The following is a 27,983-nucleotide window of genomic DNA, read 5'->3' as shown; positions in this document are numbered from 1 at the left end:
ATCATCAGGGTCCGCGGATCCTGGTTGTGCGGGCCTTGTGCTCCATCCTTCTGCTGGGTACACGGCTGCCTGCCCTCGCCTGGCTCCAGTGGCCCAGTGGTCCATTCAATTGACAGAATCGAAAGACCGCTGCATTTTCTAAGTTGTAAAACAGTTCGCGCCGAGGCTGGTCCTTAGGACCACCACATGGCGAGGGCAGGCGGAATCAGACCAGTTCAGATTTTCTTTCTGCTTCCTTTTCTCTTTTCCTAAAGCTGGACGCACAGCTTAGGGATGGTTTGTGGCGTTGCGGGCTTTTTTGTTTGTTTTGTTTTGTTTTGTTTTGTTCGGGCGAGGGCGTGCATCGTGGCTGGATTTATTGAGGTAGAAATTTAAATAAAAGGTTCAGTGCTAGGAAGGGTTGAGAAGACTGCTGCAGAGCTTTGGGCCGATTCGTGTTCTACCGTGTTAATTCACATTCACAGGACGTGATAGGTGCCCAGAGTTCACGGTTGCTGAAAGGATAAAAGTCTGGAAATCTGCCAGGTCTCAGTGACAGAGTTTGGTGCTTTCGTTACTAGTGTGTGTTCCTTCAAGAGCTTTCACTTTTGTTTCTCTTCTGCGTGCCTCTCTTATGATTGAAAGGAGAAGTGGACCTTAGCGTTGACTAAGGCGCTACCACTTACAGGTGAGAGACACAGCGTAGCTCTAGGCCAAATACCGTGTTAGACCCCAGTTTGTTTGGACCGAGAGACATCTGAGGGGGTAAAACAGAGCCTAGCACTGTGCAGCTGTAGTTCCGTTTTGTAACATTCCTGTGCCTAGAACTTAAAGATGGATAACTCAGAACTGCTAACCCCACAGGACTGCTGCGGGGGTTCATGACCTCCTTCCGGCACCTATTTTGAGTGTTGACTCAAATATGTGTGTGAACTCAGCTTCTTTTCCTCTTCTGGGGAGCATCCTTGTCATTGAACAAGGCAACATGTGTGCTGTGAAGTGTTTCTGTCCTGTTCGCAGAGTTGAAAGCTCTCCTCCATGAGCCATTGTGTCTTCGTAATATTTATTTCATGGTGCCTTTCAACGTCGGGATTCGGGACAATGACTGTCTTTTCCGCTAGTGGGGACAAGCTTTGAGAACCACAGCTCTCTGTAGTCAACACTGTTTTCTTGCCATAAAAGCCAAGGGAGGCTTGAAGGAGACCTTTCCCACAATCCAATCCTGACCAGCCTAGGAAATTCCTTGCGTGTTTCCGGTAGAGGTTGGACAGAAGTCGTTTCATGGCTCTTACACCTTTTGCTGACCATTCTTGGCAGGCTTCTTTGGTTGCACATCCAAGCAAAACATACTTTGTTCTCTCAACTTTTTAAACTAACTGCTTTCCCCCATCTTTTTTCTTTCTTTCTGTATTTGGCTCCTCTTCTTTGAATTCTCTCAAATTCAAATAAATAAATTAGTTATGCCGACTCCTGCTCTTTTGCTTTCATGGACTAGACTACAAATGCTTGAAGTCTGAACTGCAAGTTAATCTTGTTGAGTTAGGAATCAAATCATAGGTTCTATGTTTTCCTTAGAGGGGAGTAGGAACTGAACCCAGGGCCTAATGTATGCTAGGGAAACAATGTCCCTGATCTGCACCCTAACTCAGAACCTCTAGGTCTGGGATCCTATGAATTAGCTCCCAGTGCTAGTAGCAGGCCAAAAAGGGCTGTTGAAAAGATGCATGTCCATATTTACAATTCAAACGATTGGAAAATAAATGGTTCATCCAATTCTATTTAAAGCTCCAAGGAGCATTATGTATTGTTAAAGTCAAGATCATATATATATATATATATATGGACCTGGGAGATTCTGTTGCATAGCTGCGTATATCTGTATCTATGAATAGGACAGATAATAGCTAGAGGCCCCATGTGCTACTCTCGATAACCACAAGAATGGTCATAACTTAGCTATAACACCATAAGCTTTCATTGAGGTGGGAAGAAGCCTAATTATGTAACTAAATCATCTGTTCCTTTAACTGTAAAGCTGAAGAGAAAAAGAAATTGATGAGAACTCCAAGAGTGTAATTATAGGAAAAACACCCACGTCTCTTGCCATCAATACATGAGCACTCACACATCGTTTTGAAGGTCAAATTTTGGTCTTCAAGATTACTACATAGCTGCTGATTAAATGCATTCAGGAGTCCCAATAATCTTCCGCTAGTTGTCAAATTTATACCTGAGAAATACATATCTTAAAAAATGATAATCCCTATAAATAAAACCCATGTCCTAGTGAGGGCATGGTTTTTGCTGTCGTGTGTTAGTTACTTTTATGTTGCTGTAATAAAATACCATCCCCAAGGCAACCTATAGAAGGAAGGGGGGGTTGCGGGTCCAGAGAGACATGACTGCAACCTGGTGGGGAGGCATAGCAATAAGCAGATATGGCAGCAGATGCAGGAAGCTGACAGCTCACATCCTTGACAGCAAGCTCCAAGCAGAGAGAGCAAACCGGATGAGGTAGGTGGCTTCTAATCTCAGAGCTTGCCTCCAGTGACATACTTCCTTCAGCATGGCTGCCCTACCAGAACCTCCCCAAACAGCACCACCAGCAGGAGATCAGGCGGTCAAATGTCTGAGAGCATGGAGGACATTTCTCTTTCAAAGCACCACAAGTCAGTGCTGAGCTTAGTTCTGATGATCCTAACAGTGTCTACTTAAGCAAACTACTTCTCAGTTGTGCTTTTCATTTCTTTCTCTTTCTTTCTTTCTTTTCTTTCTTTTTCTTTTTCTTTTTCTTTCTTTCTTTCTTTCTTTTTTTTTTTTTTTTTTTTTTTTTTTTTTTTTTTTTGGTTTTTCGAGACAGGGTTTCTCTGTATAGCCCTGGCTGTCCTGGAACTCACTTTGTAGACCAGGCTGACCTTGAACTCAGAAATCCGCCCGCCTCTGCCTCCCAAGCGCTGGGATTAAAGGCGTGCGCCACCACGCCCGGCTGCTTTTCACTTCTTTACCCATATGATGAGCATAACACCTTAGGATTAAAGTTTAGTGAAAAGACATAGAAAACACTAAGCGTGATATTTGGAACAACATGTTCACTGGAGAGTGGCTGTCCCGGGAGTAGCTCCTGCTATAATCCCAGCACTTGGAAAGGCAGAGGCAGGAGGAGCTCAAGTTCCAGGCTACCCGGGGCTATATTGCAGTAGAAAATGAAGCGAACCAAGGAAATTCAATCCCGTTCCTATTAGTGAAAGGTTCTGTGACATAAAATAATCCAGAATAGGTTCCGAACTCAAGACCTTCAAATTGTAACCTTGAAAAGATGTATAAACGGCCAGACAAACAGGTGGGCCGGACAAAAGGAACAGCAGAGCACTGCCTGCTGCTTTGTGGTATCGACCTAAGATGTGATTAAGAGCTTAGAACTATCACCATCCATCACCATCCACACTGTAGCAAAGCCCAGTCAGAACATAGGCCAAGAGTTTCCCTCTCTGAAGAGTGAAAAGCTGCCTTCTCACACCAACGAAGAAACTCAGTCGAATTGGCGTGCTTCTGTGGTTAAAAAAAAAGCAGTTTCTCAGCAGGTTCCTTTCACCCTGTGAGAAGCATCCCAGTTGTATCTTTGACGAGCTCTTGGAGAAACGGAGTTAATAGGAAGCCCTTCTAGTTGTTAATTAATTAAAACACTTTAATCAAGAATCATTTTCTAAGGAACTTGTTCCCAGCCCTGAGTCAGGTGCTAAGAAACATGCACGATGAAGATAAGGACTTTGCTCTGGAAGTACTCACGCCCCAGTTGTACTTTATTAAACAAGTGTTTATTCATTATCCACCATGAGGAATTCAGTAATGGATAAGACACTAGGCTTCGTCTATTGGGAAATCTAGCAAGTTAATAATACACATATTGGTTCAACTTCCTCAAGAAGTATGTGATTGGCTGGTGGTAGCCCACACCTGTAGTTCCAGTATTTGGGGGTGGGGGTGGAGCACTGGAGCAAGAGACTCAGGAGTTGAAGGTTAGTCTCTCTTACAAAATGAGCTTGAGACCAGTTTACAGGGTTACATGAGACCCTAGCTGAGGAAGTGAGTGAGTCTAAATTGAAGTGTGTGAGTGGCACAGGTTTCAAGCAAGAAAAACTTTATGTATCTATATTTGTGGGTTTTTTTCTCCCTACGGCTTTTATTCCTTAAGACAGAAATTACCCTTGAGAAGGTAGTTTAATCTCTATATCTTAAATCATACTAGCCTATATCTTGCTTATATAGGGATTGTGTTAAGTTTTTGTCGGCGCTGTGTTTGGTTTTGCTTTGTTTGTTTGTTTGTTTTTGTTGTCTTCAACATGACACAAACACTGATCAGCTGAGAAAAGGGAACCTCAATTGAGAAGACTCCCCAGATAGGCAAACCTGTGGGCCAGTTTCTGTATTAATAGTTGATGTGGGAGGGCCAAGACCACTGTGAGCGGTGTGAGCCATCCTGGGGAAGTGGCCCTGACCTGTACAAGAAAGCAAAGCGAGCCGTCCCTGAGGAACAAGCCAGAACGCAGCACTCCTCCATGGCCTCTGCTTCAGTTCCTGCCTTAGGTTCCCCTCCAGACAGAATGTAAGATAAAAGATACCCTGTTATCTACCAAGTTGCTTTTGGGTCTGATGTTTATTATAGCACTAGAATGCCATCTCAGGTGGGCAGCATCACGAACCATGTAAGTTACTTTCAGCACCCAAGGCTGGGCTATTGAAGATGTGTTCTGGTCTCTTCAGTTCTTGTCCTCTGAACCCCGATTCTCCCCAAACCTACTATGATGAAGAGACTCCAAAAAGGCAACCCTGGGGCTATAGAGATCATGACAGCTATCATTAACTCCAGGCCTAGGGGGTCTGACTCCCTCTTTTGGCCTCCATAGGCACTGCACACATGCTGACATAACACTGATACACAAAATTACAAATAATAAAAATAACAATAATTTCCTTCAATATGTAAGTCTTTTATTGTCCCCAAAGAGCCCCCATTGCACTGGTAACCAGGATCTCATTTCTGAGCTGGGTACCTTAGGTCTTACCTGCCAACCTGCTGCACCGTTCCCTTCCCTTCCCTTCCCAGACACATAGATGTCATCCAAAAACTTCCTGAGATCCTTGTTTTTAACTGTTGTGGCTTGCTGAATCAGAGCAGCTGAATTTGAAACAAGTTCAGCATCATTTCCTTCAAGGATTAACTCACCCTTCTGGGCTTGAGACACAGAACAAGCAGCACCTGTCCTCATCCGAACCCTGCAGATGGATTTTCCACCCAAGAAATTTCAGATTTCAACTAAAGACCCATTTTCCTGAACAACACTGTTGATGGGGAAGGGAGCATACACAAACCTCATCTTTTTTTTTTTTTTTGGTTTTTCGAGACAGGGTTTCTCTGTATAGTCCTGGCTATCCTGGAACTCACTTTGTAGACCGGACTGGCCTCGAACTCTGAAATTCGCCTGTCTCTGCCTCCCAAGTGCTGGGATTAAAGGCGTGGGCCACCACCGCCTGGTGCCACAGCCCTCATCTTACCAGAAGCCCAGTGTAACCTCCTTGATCTTGTTCTGAACGTAACTGCAGATGGTTCTGACCGTGGCCAGTTCCTTTCTGTTACCCCACCATTTGTCAATCCGGAGCCTCTTCTTTGTCTTTCCAAGGAGACTCGGCTCTACATTGATGTGATTGAAGTCCCTCCGCAGAGTTCCCCAGGGGCCCTTCACAATACTGTGCACCCCTTCGGAGTGATGCGGAATTTTCTGGAATGTTGGCAGTCTGAGTGCTGAGAAAGGTCTTCGTTCTCACAGTAGATGAGGCAAAGAGCATAACAATTAAAAAAAAAAGATATCCCGGTTTTATTGTTTTCTTGTCATTAAAACTTGGACAAGGCGCCTCTGAAACCTGCCACTGAGGCTACTTCTTCTCTTTTCATGCTGCAATGCGCAAGAAGCTCGAGTGGAATCTAGTCTGGGAAGGTGGTTTGGAAAATGTATGGCACTAGCGTGGCAATTTAATTTACAGGCAAATTTCAAGTTCTTCCTGGCATCGATAGTGATAGTCCCTCCCTACAGGGCCTGGCATTCGCCTTGCTTCTTCAAATGCCAAGGGACAATGGAGATGGAAGTTTCCAAGCATGCTCTGATCTCTCCCCCCCCTCCCCCTCTCCCTCCCCTCTCCTTCCTTGCCCCCAAGGCTTTATGCTGGGGACTCAAGCCCAGAACTTTCAGCATAATAGAGACTCATCTACTCCTGAGCCACATCCCCAGTCTGCTCTCTGTGAACAGTGTGTTCCCCAGTCATGGTCATTGTAACATCATTGCACAATTGGCTTTTATTGTTTCATTTTTGATCCAGGGAATACCTCATCACAACTGAAACCAAAGTCTGACAAACTGTGTCTTATAATGAGTACGTACAATTTACTTTGATATTTTCTAGTTTAAAAATTGTTGTATTATTACATATTAATTATGAACGATGGGTCTCGTTTCATTTTCATTCATACAACCTATTTTGATTATACTCACCCTTTTAAAGATTTTTTTTTTCAAATTTTGTGAGTGTGTACACATGTGTGTGAGAGTGTAAGTGCCCTTGGAGGTCAGAGGTATCAGAGCCTCTGGAGCTGGAGTCTTGCAGCCAGACATGAGAACTGAACTTGGATATGCTGCCAGTCATACCTAATTGAGACCACTGAGCTCAAATTTGTACCCAAAGTTGACTTTGAACTCTCCTCTCTCTCTCTTCCCACTTCATGGGACTAGAGACAAGATCCATTGGGCTTGGCTGGTATTTTCTTATTTATTTCACTTTTCTAAAAGTTAGAAACTCGGAGATCTTATTGGGGTGAGGATCAATGCCTTGCTACCCCAGCCCTTTGACTCCATCCATGTATTTATTCCAACTACAGGAAGGCAGGAAGGCAGCACAGTTGGTAGAGAGAAGAGATGGAACCAAGTGGCTTATGACTTGCAGGGAAGGTTCTGCACTGGGACTTAGTCCCCACCTAGAGAGGACTCTATTCCGGTTGGATGGGGACCAGTCACAAGTCCTGCCCAATATGTACAATGGCGTCTTCCCATCTGCTGCAGCCAGTCAAGCCATGGCTCAGCAGAGGCCTGTCCAGGTGCTCTCTATTTCCTCCTCCTGTCTGCCGTCCTCCTTGCTCCCTGCTCATTGCCACCTATCTGGTTGTCGAATACTTGCATGATAAATATTTGACAAATGAAGATGATGTAGGTACTGGATTGTTAGCAAACTGACCGGATGTTAGTCCCACATGGACTGTGGCATGACAGTTTTGAATGGCATTGTGGCTGCTCTTCTTGTGGTGTGGGACCACCTGTAAAGTCACACTGGAGCATTATTGGTGCCAGAATTCATGGTTGTTTTCCGATAACAGAAAAGAACAGTGTTGCCTACTCAAAAGACGACAGAAACCATTCCACGGTTCAGATCCTTCTCATCTTCACGATGGAGGAGCCTGCGGGGCACCATTCTAGAGTCCTGAGTGTTGTAAAATGTGAGCTTTAAGTTTCAAGTGCTTCCTTAGGTATAACATGCCCCACCCATCTGTTTACTTTTGTATGTTACGTTGGTTTGTCAACTTGACACAGGTTAGAGTCATCTAAAAAGAAAGAACTTCCATTGAGAAAATGCCTCCGCAAGACGGACTTGTAGGCAACCCTGTGGGGCATTTTTCTAGATTAATGATTAGCGTGGGAGGGCCAAACCTGCTGTGCACAGTGCCAAGCCTGGGTAGGTCATTCCAAGACATCCAAGAGAGCAAACTAAGCAAGCCAGGGGAAGCACGCCAATAAGTAGCACTCTTCCATGGCCTCTTGCCTCTAGCTTTCCCTCAGTGGACTGTGGCTGAGCATATGTAAGTCAAATAGGCTCTTTCCCAGGTTGCTTTTGGTGGAGGTCCTTATCCCAGCAACACAAAGCAGACTAAGACATGTGTGTGGCTTTCGAGGTTTTACTGATTTCAAATCAACAAAAGTATAAAATATAAGAAAGTGTAGCTGCAGGTTCGTGGAGAGACTCAAGGAGCTAAGGTAGACAGTGTTAATGGAAACCCAATGTCCTTCTCGGGTCTCCACATGTGCACACATAGGTGTACATGCATGTGCACAGGCATGCATATAACATATGCATAAATTGGTCAACCCACCAAATACCACAATACACAGGCCATAGTGTGTGCTTACTAAACACTGATCCGTATTGTCCCGTGAGATTTCTTCTACTAACCTGAATGGTACAGCTGTCAACATTTACCTCATCTGTTCTCTCTAATAGCATGCACCTTGCCTGTGGGTGCCTCTACAGTTACCTCACTTCCCGAGTCACTGGAGTCCTCACAGAAAGAAGGCAACAAGAGCTATAGCCAGGATTTCAAAGGCCCCCTGAGGCCAGGCTATGTAATTGCAGGCTGGGCTATTTATGAAACAGAATAACTACAGAATAATCACAAGCAGGGCTGTGGAGATGGCTGAGGTTTGTCTCAAAAAACAGGAAAACCTAAGTTCACATCCTGGCACCCATGTAAAATGCCAATCACGCAGGTATGAATGTGAGTTTGTGACCCAGAGCATGGGTGGTGTGTGTGTGTGTGTGTGTGAATGAATGAGCTCCCGGTTCAGTAAGCAACATTGCCTCAAAAAAAAAAAATGACAGTGCCCAGGGATACCCACTGTCAACCTCTGGCCTCCAAGGGTGTGCACATATGTGCACACACCCAAATGAATACTGCCATATAACATATACTCACAAATTAGTAAATATAAATACAATTTTATAAATATGTTTAAATGACCACAAGTGGGCAACGATGTTCATTTTACAATAAGTGGATTTTGTTTGGCAATGTCTCTTCCTCCGACTCCGATTCCTAGTTAGGGCGAAGTGATTTATGGTTTCATTAATGTCAGAGTTAAGAACATATTAAATGAAGACCCCTATGCATCACACTGGCCTTTTTCCTAAAGGATGAACAGGTCTGCCTGATACCCATTCAGACAGCCTGCGTAGACATGCTGGGAGATGGTAGACTCAGGATTGAAAAGGGAAAATGATGGAGGGATGGAGAGATGGAGGGATAGAGGGATGGAGGGATGAAGAGATGGAAGGGAGGAGGGGTGGAGGTGAACTCACTCATTCTTATAGTACAGGTAATGTTGCTCTCATTTCAGGCCCTCTGACACCTATACCCTAACTTCAAATTGCTTCATTACTTTTTCTTGACTGGAAGGTTTTGCTTTGTTGGTAGGGAGGGGGTGGTTAAACAGCCAGTCTCAGCCAATGGTGTCACGTGATCATCTGAATCGGATTTTTTCCCCCCCTTGAGACTGGGTCTCCTTATTCCAGCTCCCAAGTCACAAGGTCGAGTGAGGGAAGAACTCCAGAGAGAACAAAAGAGAAATTAGAAGAGGTAACTCAGACACCTGGTTGGCTGGACTGATTACAGGGAAATAAGATGTAATCAGAGCGGGGAGGAGAGCCAGAGGTGACACTTGTTTGGTTTTAAGTGGCTGGAGTGACAGCAGTGTCATTACACTGAGGGAAATGATCTGATAGAGGGAGCCTTGGGGACAGAGAGGCAGGACTTGCTGGTTTGGGGTTTTGAGTTTTCATGGTGGATGGAGACTAAGATTCTTGGTGTTCTGGGGCGGGACTGAAGTGGGCGAACACATATGGAGCCTAGACATGGAAAGACTGAGTCTCAGTGTCTGTTTGTTTGGACAGGGTACTTCTAGCTCCACCTTGAGAACACTGGGAGTATGGGCTTACAGCAGAAGAGGAAAGTGGTGAGGTCAGCAGCTGAGGCGTGGATGGGGAGAAGAGAGAACGGAAACTCATTGAGAAATACATTGTGTCAGCTGGGAAACCTGACAGCTGCGTGGTTAAAGTGAGCTCACTGTGTGTGCGTGCATGTGTGTGTGCATGTGTGACATGTCTGTGTTCCTGCGTCTCTGTGTGTGTGTGTCTCTCTGTGTGTATGTGCTTATATGTGTGTGTTTGCCAGCTACAACCAGCTGCAAAAGGTGTAAGAATAGTAAAATGAAGAGCTGGATTAAAATGGCTAACAAAGTTCTATTGTTCCTGAAAATCTAAGTGTTGTGAAGAGGGAAGAGGGAATGAATGGAGGAGGATTTCAAGGGCTCAGGACAGTTAAAAAAAAAAATCTAAAAAGCTCCTCCCTCTGGTCTTTGCATGACTGGCTCCCTCTTGTGGTTTAGTCATTCATTGCGGTCACTCTCCTTTTGTTTTGTCTTGTTTTGAGACAAAGTTTCTTTATGTAGTCCTAGAGTGCTTGTGTCCATATGTGTGTCTGAGTGTGTGTGTGTGTGTGTTGTCACTCTTTTAAGTCTACAGAGAATTTAATTTCTTAGTACTTTGTTTTACCTATCTAATCCATCTATCTATCTATCTATCTATCTATCATATAGCAATCTATCTATCTATCTATCTATCTATCTATCTATCTATCTATCTATCTATTTATGTGTTCACCTACACACCTATCTACCTGTTTCTCTATCCATCAATCCAGCCACTGATTCAACTATTCATTCCTCTGTTGATCCATCCACCCAACCATTTATCCATCCATCTGTAGCTGGCTTCATACTTCAAGAATAGAAGCTCCAGGGCTGGAGAGATAGCTCAGCATTTAAAAGCACTCACTGATCCAGAGGACCCAGGTTTGATTCCCAGCATCCATATGGTAGCTCACAACTGTCTGTAATTCCAGCTCCAGAGGATCTGGCACCCTCCCACAGACATACATGCAGGCAAACCATAAATGCACATACAAATAAATAAATCTTAAAAAAAAATTAGAAGCTCCAAAATACAAGGTCCTGGTCAGTAGTGTTCATTGTTTTGTAGCTGCCACACTTACCATAGTAAAGACCACAGACTATTTGATAAGAGAGTGACGAATGTCCTGGGAATGTAGCTCAGTGGATGGAGTGACTGCCTCCATGATAAGGCTCTGAGTCCCATCTCCAGCACTTCATAAACTGAGTGTGGGGGGTACAAGCCTGTAATCCCAGCACTCAGGAGACGGGGGCAGGGAGGTAAGAATTTCAAGGTCATCCTTGGATAATATATAGTGAGTTTGAGGACAGCCTAGATTATATGAGACGAAGAGAAATAAGGGGAAGAGGAAGGGAGTGAAAGAGATAGGGAAGGTGGAGGGTGGGGAAGAAGAGGAAGAGGAGGAGGAGAGAAAGAGGGTGAAGAATGCCTAGGTCATACATTTAAGGACTTTAGCACTTTATAGGTGGCTTTCTTTTTTCTTTTTCTTTTTCTTTTTCTTTTTCTTTTTCTTTTTTTCTTTCTTTTTTTGGATATTTTCTTTAATTACATTACAAATGTTTCCCCCTTTCCAGTTCTTCCCTTCAGAAACCCTCTATCTCATCCCCCCTTCCCCCTGCCTCTATGAGGTGCTCCCTCACCCACCCACTCCCATACTCCCACACTGGCCTTCCTCTACACTGGGGCATTGAACACCCTCAGGCCCTCAGGCCTCTCTTCCCACTGATGTCCAACAAGGCCATCCTCTGTCACATATGTGACCAGGACCATGGGTCCCCCCATGTATGTTCTTTGGTGGTGGTCCAGTCCCTGGGAGCTCCTGGGGAGGGGGTGTCTGGCCTGTTGGCACTGTTGCTCCCTCCATGGGGCTGCAAACCCCCTCAGCTCCTTCAGTCCCTTCTCCATCTCCTCTATCAGGGACCCTCAAGCTCAGTCCCTCTGTATTTGTCAGGCTCTGGCAGAACCTCTCAGGAGACAGCCATATCAGGCTTCTGTCAGCAAGCACTTCCCAGCATCCACAATAGCGTCTGGGTTTGGTGGCTGTATATGGGATGGATCCCCAGGTGGGGCAGTCTCTGGATGGCTTTTCCTTCAGTCTCTACTCCATACTTTGTCTCCGTATTTCCTCCTGTGAGTATTTTGTCTATAGGTGGTTTTCTAAATGAGCTCCTGCCCATATTTTCTCTGATGAGATAATAAGACACCTTCCCCCAGGTTAGAGCTTCTTGCTAGCCCACCCACTCTAACACTCCTCCGGGGTTTTCCAAGAGTATGAAAGGAGAGCTTTTGCAGGAGGTGTGGTCAGAGACAGATACTCCACAGACACAAGAGCTGTCGGTTTTGCTTTCAGACATCTTTGCTGGGGATGGAACCCAGGGCCTTGCACATGCTAAGCACACACTCTACGACCGAGCCATACACCAGGCTGAAGTTTGACTTAGAGACCGCAACAACCTACCCGTTTTAACTGGAACCTTGACTTTCAGCAAGTATCTAAATATGCAGCTAACACTACAGTTCAGCTTTATAACAACAGCAGAAAGACTCCCTCTTGCTTTTCTGTTTCCATCTTTGCTCCCACCCCAGTCACAGGCAACCCCTGAGCTGACTGTCTCTACAGGTTAGCCCATCCTACCTAGAATTTAAAATTGTTATAGAAATGGATTCATAAAGTACATGGTCTTTTGTGTCTGATTCTTTCCCTTTTTATTTTGACATTTAGGACTGTGTGTGGGGGGGGGAGAGGGAGGGAGAGAGAGAGTGAGAGAGAGAGAGATGTGTGTGCCTGTCGTGGTGTGCATGTGAAGGTCAAAGGACAAAGGACAACCCACAGGGTCAGTTCTCTCCTGACGCCATGTGGGCTCCAGGGGTTGAACTCTGATCCCCAGGCTGTGTGGCACGTGCCCTAGCTGCCACACAACTAGGCACTGGTTCTTTCCGTTCCTTACAAGGCTGTATTGTGGTGATATCCTACTCAGTGCTATACAATATTTTGTCAGCTTGACAGTGGGTGGAGATCCCTTCCCTTCTCAAGTGTGGGTCATAATGAGTAAAACTGCTGCAAGTATTTTAATGCAAGCCTGTTATGTGAACATAGTTTGTTTTTTAATCTCAGGGGGTTATCCAGAAGTTGAATTGTTAAGTTCAGTGTATGTTTAAGTTTTTTAAATATGCCAGACAAGTGGGGCGCAGTAGTTTGTACCTGGAGTCACACCTACTCCGGAGGTGGGGGGGGGTTTATGTACTAATTTGGTATCTTGCAATTTCATTAAACATACTTATTATCTTTACTACATTCATTTTGGTAATTTGGAGTTTTGTGTGTGTGTATGAGTAGCGGGGTGTATTGCAATTAAACTCTGTACCTTGTACATTATAATCAAGTATTCTGTCACTTAGCTATATCCAGCCCTTTATTCATCTTTCATATATCATTATGTTGTCTGAAAATTATATTAGCTTCTTTTTTAAGAACTATTTGTGTTTACTTTATGTATACAAATATTTTGTCTACATGCATATGTATAGATGCCTGGTGCCCACAGAGGCTGAAAGAGGGTGTCTGATCCTGAAACTGCAGTTACAGACAGTTGTGCATAGCCGTGTAGGTGCTGGAAACCAAGCTAGGTCCTCTGGAAGAGCAGTACGTGCCCTTAGCCGCTGAGTCCTCTCTCCGGCTGGCCCCACATTAGCTTTACAATTTTTCATTACATTTTATTTATTGTGTGTGTTTGCACTCATATACACGCAGGCCATAATTTGTATGTGGAAGTGAGAGGCCAGCCTTTGCCAGGCAGTTCCCTCCTTCCATTGTGTGTCCTGAGGATTGAACCGGGTTGTCCAGCTTAGCATTCACTGAGCCATCTCACTGGCCTAACCTCACTGAGCCATCTCACTGGACTGACCTTAGCCCCCCCTTTTTTTTTTTTAGAAGACATAGTTTATGTATGAGTGTTTTGCTTGCAAGTATATCTGTGTACTACATGCCTTCAGAGGTCAGAAGAGGATGTTAAAACTAAAGTTACAGACAATTGTGAGCAGCTCTATGGGAACTGGGATTAGAACCCTGGTCCTCGAACCCTGGTCCTCCGCAAGAACAAGCGATCTTAGTCATGGAATGGTCTCTCCAGCCCCTGACATTAGTTTTCAAACAGTTATAACTCACAGTAACATTTAAATGCTTTGCTCTCGTCACGTCAGTCAGCATCTCTCTATCGCTCGGCACTATCACTACAAATATCTAGTACTTCTATGGGCAGGGTAGAGTGTCCTCTAAAGACTGGAGTGTTCCGCCAGCATCTCCAGCTATGCATTGATTTCCAGCTATGGCAGCTGGCAATACTCTGTCACAGGAAGGCATTACTCATGCACTCTCGCACACATAGGATTTTTTCCTCTTCGCCTCTGTGATTTGCCTTAACCCTTGTAACAACTGTGGACCAACATCCTGCTATGGTTGTAGACATCTTTGCTGTTGTTTATTTTATTTGTTTGGACTTTTTAAATTTATGATTATTTTTATTGTGCTTATGTGCGTGTATGTGTGTGCACGCATGCACATGCATGTACATACATGTGTGCCTATGACTTCCAGTGTTCACAGAGGACAGGCATCTAGTTCCTCTGGAATTGGAGTTACAGGCAGTTGTAAACTGCCCAATGCGGTTGCTGGGATCTGAACTCAGATCTTCTGCAAGAGCAGTTTGTATGCTCAGCCACGGGACCTCTTCTCCAGCTCCCTAATCAGCTTTTATTTTGAGTCGGTCTCACATAACCCAAGCCTCAAGCCTACTCTAGCTCCTGCTCCTACCTTCCAAGTGCTGGGATTATAAGCATGCACCACCACAGCTGCCTATGAACCTTTGCCTCCTGGAAAGTAAAAAATAAGAATATCTTTTTGAAAGATAAGCTATAAAATTAGTCATGAGTTAGAGTAGGCAAAGCCCAAATTGGTATAGACAACGTGGTCTACCAGGCCAGCCAAACCTACAGAATGTGAGACAGGTCTCATCTCAAAGCAGAAAGCAAAGGTTATACAAAGAAGATGAGGTTTCTATTTTAAAGATTTGTTTTTATGTTTATGAGTGATTTGCCTGCAAGATGGCTGAGTGGATATAGGTACTTGTAGGCAAGCCTGATAACCTGAGGTTGGTCCTGGGGACCCTCATGGTAGAAGAAAAATGACTCTTTTTTTTTTTTTTAAAGATTTATTTACTTATTATATGTAAGTACACTGTAGCTGTCTTCAGACACTCCAGAAGAGGGCGCCAGATCTCGTTACGGATGGTTGTGAGCCACCATGTGGTTGCTGGGATTTGAACTCTGGACCTTCGGAAGAGCAGTCGGTGCTCTTACCCACTGAGCCATCTCACCAGCCCTGAAAAATGACTCTTATAAGTTGTTCTCTGAACTTCAGGTGTAGGCAGTGGTACACACACACACACACACACACACACACACACACACAGAGTTAATTTATATTTTTAAGGGGCTGGTGAGATGGCTCATCTGTTAAGAGCACTGGCTGCTCTTCCAGAGGTCCTGAGTTCAATTTTGAGTTCAAGTCCCAGCAACCACATGGGATCTGATGCCCTCTTCAGGCAGGCGGATGTATATGCATCAGAGCATTCATGTCTTAAATAAATAAAAATTTTAAAATATATATTTTTAAAAAGATTCCTGATCTTGGCTCCGGGACTCGGCCGAACTTAGTCTGCACAGGTGAGAGTGAGGACCACAGAGGCATACAGCTTCTGGGACAGGCGGGAGTCACAGAGCCGCTGAGGCAGCACTCTTTTGGGGCCGCAGACATCCAGCACCCTCCCAGCCTGAGGACAGAGGTCTGCCCTGCAGGGAGTGCCATCTTGGCTCCGGGACTCCACCGAACTTAGTCTGCACAGGTGAGAGTGAGGACCACAGAGGCAGACAGCTTCTGGGACAGGCGGGAGCCACAGAGCCGCTGAGGCAGCACCCTTTTGGGGCCGCAGACATCCGGCACCCTCCGAGCTGGAAGATAGTGGTCTGCCCTGCACAGGAGCCCTCTGCCTCAGGAGCAGGGAGCACATCTTGGATCCAGGCCTCCACTGAACTTAGGAACTTAGTCTGCACAGCTGAGAGTGTGCACCACAGAAGCTGACAGCTTCTGTGACCTGCCAAAGCAACACAGCATCTGGGAAAGGTCCTGTTTTCGGCCTACTTCTTCGGCCAGGAGGAGGTCCAAACGCCAGATATCTGTACACCTTCCCTTTAAGAAGAAAGCTTGTCAGCAGGGAGTGCTCTAACCACTGAAACTCAGAGGAGAGAGCCTGTCTCCCAGGTCTGCTGACAGACGATACTCAGAATCACCAGAAGAACAACCTCTGAACAGAGACAACTATAACAACTCCAGAGATTACCAGATGGCGAGAGGTAAACGTAAGAATCTTACTAACAGAAACCAAGACCACTCACCATCATCAGGACCCAGCACTCCCACTTCGCCCAGTCCAGGGCACCCCAACACACCTGAAAAGCTAGACCTGGATTTAAAAGCATATCTCATGATGATGGTAGAGGACATCAAGAAGGACTTTAAAGAACTACAGGAGAACATGGCTAAAGAGTTACAAGTCCTTAAAGAAAAACAGGAAAACACAACCAAACTGATAGAAGTCCTTAAAGAGAAACAGGAAAACACATCCAATCAGATGATGGAAATGAACAAAATCATACTAGACCTAAAAAGGGAAGTAGACACAATAAAGAAAACCCAAAATGAGGCAACACTGGAGATAGAAACCCTAGGAAAGAAATCTGGAACCATAGATACCAGCATCAGCAACAGAATACAAGAGATGGAAGAGAGAATCTCAGGTGCAGAAGATTCCATAGAGAACATCGGCACAACAATCAAGGAAAATGTAAAATGCAAAAAGATCCTAACTCAAAACATCCAAGAAATACAGGACACAATGAGAAGACCAAACCTACGGAAAATAGGAGTGGATGAGAATGAAGATTTTCAACTCAAAGGACCAGCAAACATCTTCAACAAAATTATAGAAGAAAACTTCCCAAATCTAAAGAAAGAGATGCCCATGAACATACAAGAAGCCTACAGAACTCCAAATAGACTGGACCAGAAACGAAATAACTCCAGACACATAATAATCAGAACAACAAATGCACTAAATAAAGATAGAATACTAAAAGCAGTAAGAGAAAAAGGCCAAGTAACATATAAAGGCAAGCCTATCAGAATTACACCAGATTTTTCACCAGAGACTATGAAAGCCAGAAGATCCTGGACGGATGTTATACAGACACTAAAAGAACACAAATTCCAGCCCAGGCTACTATACCCAGCCAAACTCTCAATTAACATAGATGGAGAAACCAAAGTATTCCACGACAAAACCAAATTCACACATTATCTCTCCACGAATCCAGCCCTTCAAAGGATAATAACAGAAAAAAAACCAATACAAGGACAGGAACCATGCCATAGAAACAACAAGAAGGTAATCCCTCAACAAACCTAAAAGAAGACAGCCACAAGAACAGAATGCCAACTTTAACAACAAAAATAACAGGAAACAACAATTACTCTTCCTTAATATCTCTTAATATCAATGGACTCAACTCCCTGATAAAAAGACATAGACTAACAAACTGGCTACACAAACAAGACCCAACATTTTGCTGCTTACAGGAAACTCATCTCAGAGAAAAAGATAGACACTACCTCAGAATGAAAGGCTGGAAAACAATTTTTCCAAGCAAATGGTATGAAGAAACAAGCTGGAGTAGCCATTCTAATATCTGATAAGATTGACTTCCAACCCAAAGTCATCAAAAAAGACAGGGAGGGGCACTTCATACTCATCAAAGGTAAAATCCTCCAAGAGGAACTATCAATCCTGAATATCTATGCTCCAAATACAAAGGCAGCCTCATTCATTAAAGAAACTTTAGTAAATCTCAAAGCACACATTGCACCTCATACAATAATAGTGGGAGACTTCAACACACCACTTTCACCAATGGACAGATCATGGAAACAGAAACTAAACAGGGACACAGTGAATCTAACAGAAGTTATGGATCAAATGGATCTGGCAGATATCTACAGAACATTTTACCCTAAAACAAAAGGATATACCTTCTTCTCAGCACCTCATGGTACCTTCTCCAAAATTGACCACGTAATTGGGCACAAAACAGGACTCAACAGATACAAAAATATTGAAATTGTCCCATGCATCCTATTAGATCACCATGGACTAAGGCTGATCTTCAATAACAAAATAAATAATAGAAAGCCAACATTCACGTGGAAACTGAACAACACTCTTCTCAATGATACCTTGGTCAAGGAAGGAATAAAGAAAGAAATTAAGGACTTTTTAGAGTTCAATGAAAATGAAGCCACAACATACCCAAACTTATGGGACGCAATGAAAGCATTTCTAAGAGGAAAACTCATAGCTCTGAGTGCCTCCAAAAAGAAACTAGAAAGAGCACACATTAGCAGCTTGACAACACACCTAAAAGCACTAGAACAAAAGGAAGCAAATTCACCCAAGAGGAGTAGACGGCAGGAAATAATCAAACTCAGGGGCGAAATCAATCAAGTGGAAACAAGAAGAACTATTCAAAGAATCAACCAATCAAGGAGCTGGTTCTTTGAGAAAATCAACAAGATAGGTAAACCCTTAGCCAGACTCACTAGAGGGCACAGGGAAAGCATTCTAATTAACAAAATCAGAAATGAAAAAGGAGACATAACAACAGATCCTGAAGACATCAAAAACACCATCAGATCCTTATACCAAAGGCTATACTCAACAAAACTGGAGAACCTGGATGAAATGGAGAAGTTCCTAGACAGATACCAGGTACCAAAGTTGAACCAAGATCAGGTTAATGATCTAAACAGCCCTATATCCCCCAAAGAAATAGAAGCAGTCATTAATAGTCTCCCAACCAAAAAAAGCCCAGGACCAGATGGGTTTAGTGCAGAGTTCTATCAGACCTTCAAAGAAGATCTAATCCCAGTTCTTCACAAACTATTCCACAAAATAGAAACAGAAGGTACTCTACCCAACTCATTCTATGAAGCCACAATTACTCTGGTACCTAAACCACAAAAAGACCCAACAAAGATAGAAAACTTCAGACCAATATCCCTTATGAATATTGATGCAAAAATACTCAATAAAGTTCTTGCTAACTGAATCCAAGAACACTCAAAACAATCATCCATCCTGACCAAGTAGGTTTCATCCCAGGGATGCAGGGATGGTTCAATATACGGAAATCCATCAACGTAATCCAGTATATAAACAAACTCAAAGACAAAAACCACATGGTCATCTCGTTAGATGCGGAAAAAGCATTTGACAAGATCCAACACCCATTCATGATAAAAGTCTTGGAAAGATCAGGAATTCAAGGCCCATACCTAAACATGATAAAAGCAATCTACAGCAAACCAGTAGCCAACATCAAAGTAAATGGTGAGAAGCTTGAAGCAATCCCTCTAAAATCAGGGACTAGACAAGGCTGTCCACTTTCTCCACACCTATTCAACATTGTACTTGAAGTCCTAGCCAGAGCAATTCGACAACAAAAGGAGATCAAAGGGATACAAATTGGAAAAGATGAAGTCAAAATATCACTTTTTGCAGATGATATGATAGTATATATAAGTGACCCTAAAAATTCCACCAGAGAACTCCTAAACCTGATAAACAGCTTCGGTGAAGTAGCTGGATATAAAATTAACTCAAACAAATCAATGGCCTTTCTCTACACAAAGAATAAACAGGCTGAGAAAGAAATTAGGGAAACAACACCCTTCTCAATAGTCACAAATAATATGAAATATCTTGGCGTGACTCTAACTAAGGAAGTGAAAGATCTGTATAATAAAAACTTCAAGTCTCTGAAGAAAGAAATTCTAGAAGATCTCAGAAGATGGAAAGATCTCCCATGCTCATGGATTGGCAGGATCAACATTGTAAAAATGGCTATCTTGCCAAAAGCAATCTACAGATTCAATGCAATCCCCATCAAAATTCCAACTCAATTCTTCAACGAATTAGAAAGTGCAATCTGCAAATTCATCTGGAATAACAAAAAACCTAGGATAGCAAAAACTCTTCTCAAGGATAAAAGAACCTCTAGTGGAATCACCATGCCAGACCTAAAGCTTTACTACAGAGCAATTGTGATAAAAACTGCGTGGTACTGGTATAGTGACAGACAAATAGACCAATGGAATAGAATTGAAGACCCAGAAATGAACCCACACACCTACGGTCACTTGATCTTCGACAAGGGAGCTGAAACCATCCAGTGGAAGAAAGACAGCATTTTCAACAAATGGTGCTGGCACAACTGGTTGTTATCATGTAGAAGAATGCGAATCGATCCATTCCTATCTCCTTGTACTAAGGTCAAGTCTAAGTGGATCAAGGAACTTCACATAAAACCAGAGATACTGAAACTTATAGAGGAGAAAGTGGGGAAAAGCCTTGAAGATATAGGCACAGGGGAAAAATTCTTGAATAGAACAGCAATGGCTTGTGCTGTAAGATTGAGAATTGACAAGTGGGACCTCATGAAACTGCAAAGCTTCTGCAAGGCAAAAGACACCATCAATAAGACAAAAAAACCACCAACAGATTGGGAAAGGATCTTTACCTATCCTAAATCAGATAAGGGTCTAATATCCAATATATATAAGGAACTCAAGAAGGTGGACTCCAGAAAGTCAAATAACCCCATTAAAAAATGGGGCTCAGAACTGAACAAAGAATTCTCACCTGAAGAATACCAAATGGCAGAGAAGCACCTGAAAAAATGTTCAACATCCTTAATCATCAGGGAAATTCAAATCAAAACAACCCTGAGATTCCACCTCACACCAGTTAGAATGGCTAAGATCAAAAATTCAGGTGACAGCAGATGCTGGCGAGGATGTGGAGAAAGAGGAACACTCCTCCATTGTTGGTGGGATTGCAAGCTTGTACAACCACTCTGGAAATCAGTCTGGCGGTTCCTCAGAAAATTGGACATAGTACTACCGGAGGATCCAGCAATACCTCTCCTGGGCATATATCCAGAAGATGTCCCAACCGGTAAAAAGGACACATGCTCCACTATGTTCATAGCAGCCCTATTTATAATAGCCAGAAGCTGGAAAGAACCCAGATGTCCCTCAACAGAGGAATAGATACAGAAATTATGGTACATTTACTACTCAGCTATTAAAAAGAATGAATTTATGAAATTCCTAGCCAAATGGATGGACCTGGAGGGCATCATCTTGAGTGAGGTAACACAATCACAAAGGAACTCACACAATATGTATTCACTGATAAGTGGATATTAGCCCAAAACTTAGGATACCCAAGATATAAGATACAATTTGCTAAACGCATGAAACTCAAGAAGAATGAAGACCAAAATGTGGACACTGTGCCCCTTCTTAGAATTGGGAACAAAACACCCATGGAAGGAGTTACAGAGACAAAGTTTGGAGCTGTGATGAAAGGATGGACCATCTAGAGACTGCCGTATCCAGGGATCCATCCCATAATCAGCTTCTAAACGCGGACACCATTGCATACACTAGCAAGATTTTGCTGAAAGGACCCAAAGATAGCTGTCTCTTGTGAGACTATGCAGGGGCCTAGCAAACACAGGAGTGGATGCTCACAGTCAGCTATTGGATGTGTCACAGGGCTCCCAATGGAGAAGCTAGAGAACGTACCCAAGGAGCTAAAGGGATCTGCAACCCTATAGTTGGAACAACATGATGAACTAACCAGTACCCCGGAGCTCTTGTCTCTAGCTGCATATGTATTGAAAGATGGCCTAGTCGGCCATCACTGGAAAGAGAGGCCCATTGGACTTGCAAAGTTTATATGCCCCAATATAGGGGACTGCCAGGGCCAAAAGAATGGGAATGGGTGGTTAGGGAAGTGGGGGGCGCTATGGGGGACTTTTGGGATAGCATTGGAAATGTAATTGAGGAAAATATGTAATAAAAATATTAAAAATTAAAAAAAAAAGATTCCTATGCTTTTAAATCCAGCACTCTGGAGGATGACGCAGGTGGATCTCATGAGTTTGGGACCAGTCTTGTCTACATAGCAAGATACCATTTGCTAGAATTACATGGTGATGCCCTGTCTCAAAACCAAGAGTGCATGTGCAAGGATTGAGATGTGTATCTAGTGAGTGAGTCCCCTCATTATAGTTATACTATAGTCAATGAAATACTTCATAACTCTGTATATATATGTGTGTACATGTGTATGTGTGTGTGGAATATAAGCACACATGTGTACATGAGCATGTATGGAGGCCAGAAGAAGTCAGGTGTCTTGCTCTATCCCTTGGCACTATCCCTCTGAGACAGGATTTCTCATACAATGTGGAGCTAGGCTGGCTGCCAGCAGGCCATCGCAATCCTCCTGTTTCCACTCTATAAAGCACTGAGGTTGCTGGTGTGTGCTGCCGTGCCGTTTCTTACATGGCTTCTATGATCTGAACCCAGGCTCTCATGCTTGCACAGAAAACACTGACCTGGTAAACTACCATTCCAGCTCCAACCTGTATAGCTCTTAAAGGACTTTTATTATTTTTAAATTGTGTGCATGCATGTCTGTGGGTGGATTGATTTTGTTTAGAGTGCCCTAGAATCCTAGATTTGCATGCTGAGTATGTAGACATCATGAGTACCCCAGAGACTGGGCCATCCATCACCTTAGCCACTTGGCCACATTGGGTCCCGACTCTGAGGAACTGTGTGTGCTCCTTTATAAATTGGGATCTGTGGCTTGGCTTTTCAAAAATAACTCTGCAGGTGACAAATTGTTTGTATCACCCCTTCTTCCTTTGATTTACATTTTGCCAAGACTCTTGCTCAGGCATGTAATGACTAAAGACAACGACCTGTCTGTGAGGAAAATGGTGTGCTCCTCTGTGATGCACTGTCGCGAGGATCTAGGACTCTGATGGTGGTGGTGGCCAGATAGGGATATGGCTCGTCAAATCACAAAACTCCTCATATATGCAGGAAAAGCTATTCAGCACTGTGAATATGTGATTTCTGTAAGCCAAACAACTCAAAAGCAAGAGCTTTATAACACTTAAAAATCAAGGCTTCGTTTCTTCAAGAAGAGACTTGATTTCTTGCAGTAGTTCATACTAACTACCATACGTCACATTTCTTAAGTGTCGGCATGCAAATGTTATAAAGTCTTGCAGCTTTTGGTTCTTAGTCTCTGTTCTTCTGCACTGTTAAAAAGCAGTTTTTTTTTGACAACTGTGTGTGTTGTCCATGCCTATAATCATAGTTCTTGGAAGATAGAGGCAGAGACTCAGGAGTTCAAAGCTACCATCTGCTATTCCGTGAGTTTATGGTGAGACTAGGCTACATGAGACTCTTTCTCAAAAGACAATGAGCAAACAACAAAAGTCTGAAAGACGCTTATGTATGGCACATTATATACATAAAAAAATCGTGCATGCATTTATTGTGTGTGTGTATCTCTCTGAGTGTGTGTGTGTGTGTGTGTGTGTATGTATGTATGTATTTGTATGCCATGATGTTCATTTTCTGGTCAGAGGACAACTTTTGGAAACGAGTTCTCTACCTCTACCATGTGGACCCAGGGATTGAGCTCAGGTCATCAGGCTTGGTACCTTTACCTCCTAAACTGTGAGTCTCTCTTCTCTCCAGGGTCATTGGCCACCAGGCCACGAGGACAAAGGGAGCAGAATCGATGAACAGGATTTCAGATGGCCGGTCAGTATGAAAGGAAATGATGACACATTCCAGAATCAACTTCTGGGAAACAGATCAACTTTAATCGGGGTGAAAATGGGTTATATAATCTTGGGCGAGGAGTAAGGACTCCAGGGATCTCAGGGGCTTGCGAATTGGATTCTCATTAGGAGACAGGAAGCTGAACCTGTGATCTAACCAAGGCTATGTGGCATTCTGAGGGCAGAGGGTATAGGGGTTTTAAGCTCCCCAGACAAGGTCAGAGAAGGAGAAGCCCTTCTGGTAAAGGGAGTCCCCATTTTGCATTCAGTTCAGAAGGCTATCTGGATGATAGTAGACTTTGACTTGATTAGCAGGGTTTCTCCACACTGAGCCATCTGGCTGACCCACATGATCTAATTTTTTTTTAAAATATTGTTTCATCTGATTCTTTTTCTAAAGTGAGATATTACTGAAAGAATGATTCCAATGATTCCGGGGGTGTTTAACCTTGTGACATTGTGACCTGAGGTTGACATCTACAAATGTATTAGGCTGCTGTAGTCCTAGCTCTCTGCTGAGAGTGATGGGGTTTGAAGGCCACAGGTTGAAATGCCTGAATAATATTATTATTATTATTAGTCATTGGTTTTTCTTTTGTGTATGTGGGTGTCTCCCTGAATTTTCTGTACATCACATGTTTGGGGGGGCCCTCAGAAGTCTTAAGAGAGTAATGGTTCCCTTAAACTAGAGTTACAGATGGCTGTCAGCTGCCATGTCGGTGCCAGGAACCAAACCCAGATCCTCTGGAGGAGCAGCCAGTGGTGATAATCCCTGAGTCATCTCTCCAGCCCCAGAAATGTGTGAATTTTAGACAGTAAATATGAAGTACATTATGGCATATGGCAAGTACTCTGTAAGCACTAGTTGTCTGCCTTTGTCATTCAAAATGATTTATTCTTTCTATTATTATAATTATATGCACGGGCACACACACGTCACAGTGAGCCAGTGGAGGTCAGAGGACAATTTGCAGAGCTGGTTTTTCCATTTCACCTTTACACTGGGGATCCCAGGATCTTAATCAAGCTGGGTGGCAAGCACTTTAGCCACTGAGCCATAGCATGGCTTTTGTTCTTGTTGTTGTTAGGGTGAATGTCTAGTTTGAGGCAGGGTCTCTGTATTTAGGCCTCAATGCCTTGGAAATTTTTAGGTAGACCAGACTTTTCTTAAACTCACAGAGATCTGCCTGCTTCTGCAAGTGTTAGAATAAAAGGGGTGTGCCATCATACCTGGCTCCTAACATTATTGTTTTTAATGTGTTCTCTCTCTTCTCTGTCTGTCTGTCTGTCTCTACCCCCCCTCCACATACACACCCTTTGTGTGTGTGTGTGTGTGTGTGTGTCTGTCTGTCTCTGTCTGTCTCTGTCTAGCTCTCTCATGTGTGGCTAGGGATTTGGATCAGTAAAAGAAAACTTGCTGAGAATATGTTAAGACCCTAGGTATAATCCCCACAACCACAAAGAAAAATCATATATATATATATATATATATATATATATATATATATATATTTATATTTATATATATATACACACACACATACGTACATACATACTCACATACCCATACACATATACATAAACAGATACATGCATATGCACATACATACACACACACACACACACACACACAAAGGGAGGAGGCTAGTTAAAATTGAGTATCATTTTTGGTCCTTCTTAGAAGGAGAACAAACTACTCAAAGGAGCAAGTATGGAGCTAATGTGTAGAGCAGAGACTGAAGGAAAGGCCACTCAGAGACTGTCCCACCTGAGGATTCATCCCATATACAGTTACCAAACCCAGATACTATTATGGATGCCAAGAGGTGCATGCTTAAGAGGTGGAGCCTGATATGGCTGTTTCCTGAGAGGCTCTGACAGAGCCTTACAAATACAGAGGTGGATGTTAGCAGCCAACCATTGGACTGAGCTCAGAGTCCTCAATAGAGGAGTTAGAGAAAGGACTGAAGGAGTTGAAGGGGTTTGCAACCCCACAGGAAGAACAACAATATCAACCAACCAGTCCCCCCAGAACTCCCAGGGACTAAGCCATCAACAAAAAGGAGTACACATGGCTCTAGCTGCATATTTAGCAGAGGATGGCCTTGTCATGCATGCATCAATGGGAGGAGAGGTCCTTGGTTCTATGAAGGCTTGATAGATGCCCCAGTATAGGGAAATTGAGATAGGGGAGGTTGGAGTTGTGGGGTGGGTGGAGGAACACCCTCATAGAAGCAGGGGGAGGAAGGATGGGATAGGGGGTTTCCAGGAGAGGGGGAAACCGGGAAAGGGGATAACTTTTGAAATATAAATAAAGAAAATACCACTAAAAAAATGGGTACCATTTAAGCCCTTTTATAAGCAATTTCCTAAATTCCCTCTTGCTCTGTTTACCCCAAAGTGGAAATTGGCCAGCTTTTCAGAGTTCCTTGCACAGAGAGAATCCAGCCACAGAGATACAGAACATGGCTCCTTTGCTGTTCTTGGTTCTCCTGCCTGCAGTTGTTGACTGTAAATTTTGTAGTTCTGTGTATGAAATTGAACACGTATGGGTTTTCTTGCAGACATGGCTTCAGTCTTTATTATTTCTGGACTCAGTTGCTACTGCCATTATTAAATCTGCTGATCTCCAGTCTTTTCAGGGCCCAAACTGACAGAACACCAGAAGCTAGAATACTGATGACAATCTGGTCAACTCTGTCTTTCAGAGACTCATTAATTCAAACTCTCAGTTTAGAATGTACCAGAATTCCTCAAACCTGGTTGGTTATACATTCACATTTAATGTTGCTGTCTCTATCAAAATACTCTGAAAAGAAAAATAATAAACAAGGTTGCAAGGGGAGTGTTCAGCCCACTAAAGAAAACAGAAAAGTGAGAGTATTGGAAACCCATTAGAGGTGTCCACACGCCCACAGATTTAAAAGCATAGGGCCTGGGGAGATGGCTCAGTGGGTAAAGAAGCTAGCAATGCTCCCTAATGGCTCACCTGAGGTAGATCCCTGGAGCTCATGTATAAAGTTGGATTTGGTAGGATGTGTCCATAGTCCCAGTCCTCCTATGCAAGATACCTGAAGACTGGAGGCCAAAAGTACGTCAAGCCACAGGAACAACAAGAGACCCTGGCTTGGTCAGGTGGAAAGCAAGAACCAACTCTTAGCAAAGCCTAGTGATACATGCCTTTAATCCCAGCACGTGGGAGGCAGAGGCAGGAGGACCTCTGTGAGCTTAAGACCAACCTGGTCTACATAGTGAGTTCCAGTTGGCCAGAGTTAAATAGGGAGATCTTGTTTCCAAATAAAACAAAAACAAAAACTCAACTCTCATAAAAGCTGCCCTCCGACCTTCACATGCCCAAGAGCATGCTCGTGCACACTCACACCACACAGATAAGCAAGCACATAAGTAAAATGTAACAGTTAGATGTATGCATGTACATATTATACAACATGATTTACTGATCTATTTTCCTCTCTCTATTCCTAAATAGACCAGGCTTTGTTGGTGGCATGAACAATATTCTTATACAGAGTAAGCACTCAGAATGTGAAAGTTAAATGAGCAGGTTCTTCAGTGCTACATGGATATCTGAAGTGTCTCACACACACACACACACACACACACACACGCATGTTTGTGTATGTATATATACAAGTATGCATATATATATTTTTTTGTTGTTGTTGTTTTTTCAAGACAAGGTTTCTCTGTAGAGCTCTGGCTGTCCTGGGACTCACTTTGTAGACCAGGCTGGCCTCGAACTCAGAAATCCTTCTGCCTCTGTTTTACTAAGATAAAAATGATGTGTGTTCATATATGCGTATATATATATATATATATATATATATATATATATATATATGCATGCATGCAGGTACAAAGCTATCAGTAGTGTCTGCAAGCAGGAGTTAGGAGTATAAAATGATTGTTGGGTTAATGCTTATAAAATATAATGATACAAAATCTAGACTGTACAAGAAGGCCATCTCTCATAAAGCTATGATAAAACATTATGACCGAAAGCAACACAGAAAGGAAAGGCTTTATTTCATCTTGCGACTATCAGGTCATAGTGCATCCTTAAATGACAAACTATTACACTTTCCATTTTATTTCAATATAAAAAAAATTGTTAACATTAATCTCTTTGCTGGTCACAGCCAGGCAGACCCTAGTATCCCTGCCAGGCTAGACAATGCTCCAGGGCATGATGGCCTCAGCTCCAAAGCTGCACTCAGGACTGGGGATAGAGGTCATGGATTGCCTAACTCACACTCACACAACAGCAACCCTGGCCCCTGCAGATGCTCGCTAGAGGCAGGTTAACTGTGCTGCCTGCC

The 27,983-nt window shown here is 43.3% G+C and overlaps 1 long non-coding RNA gene and 1 pseudogene across 1 annotated transcript in view; one reads left to right on the top strand and one right to left on the bottom strand.

Annotated features, from left to right (window-relative positions):
* The window catches only part of LOC147004244 (uncharacterized), a 45,689-nt gene that overhangs the window by 1,182 nt on the left and 16,524 nt on the right, over nucleotides 1-27,983 (top strand). Inside the window, exon 2 of the long non-coding RNA XR_015047337.1 lies at nucleotides 23,558-23,623. This is a non-coding gene — a long non-coding RNA (uncharacterized LOC147004244). The remainder of the gene's footprint in view (nucleotides 1-23,557; nucleotides 23,624-27,983) is intronic.
* Nucleotides 5-5,823, bottom strand: LOC110293374 (large ribosomal subunit protein uL6-like; annotated as a pseudogene).

This window comes from Mus caroli, unplaced genomic scaffold (assembly GCF_978045245.1).
Source record: "Mus caroli unplaced genomic scaffold, Mus_caroli_1 scaffold_6, whole genome shotgun sequence".
NCBI classification, from domain to species: Eukaryota; Metazoa; Chordata; class Mammalia; order Rodentia; family Muridae; genus Mus; species Mus caroli.
This window is presented reverse-complemented; position numbering and strand designations above follow the sequence as displayed.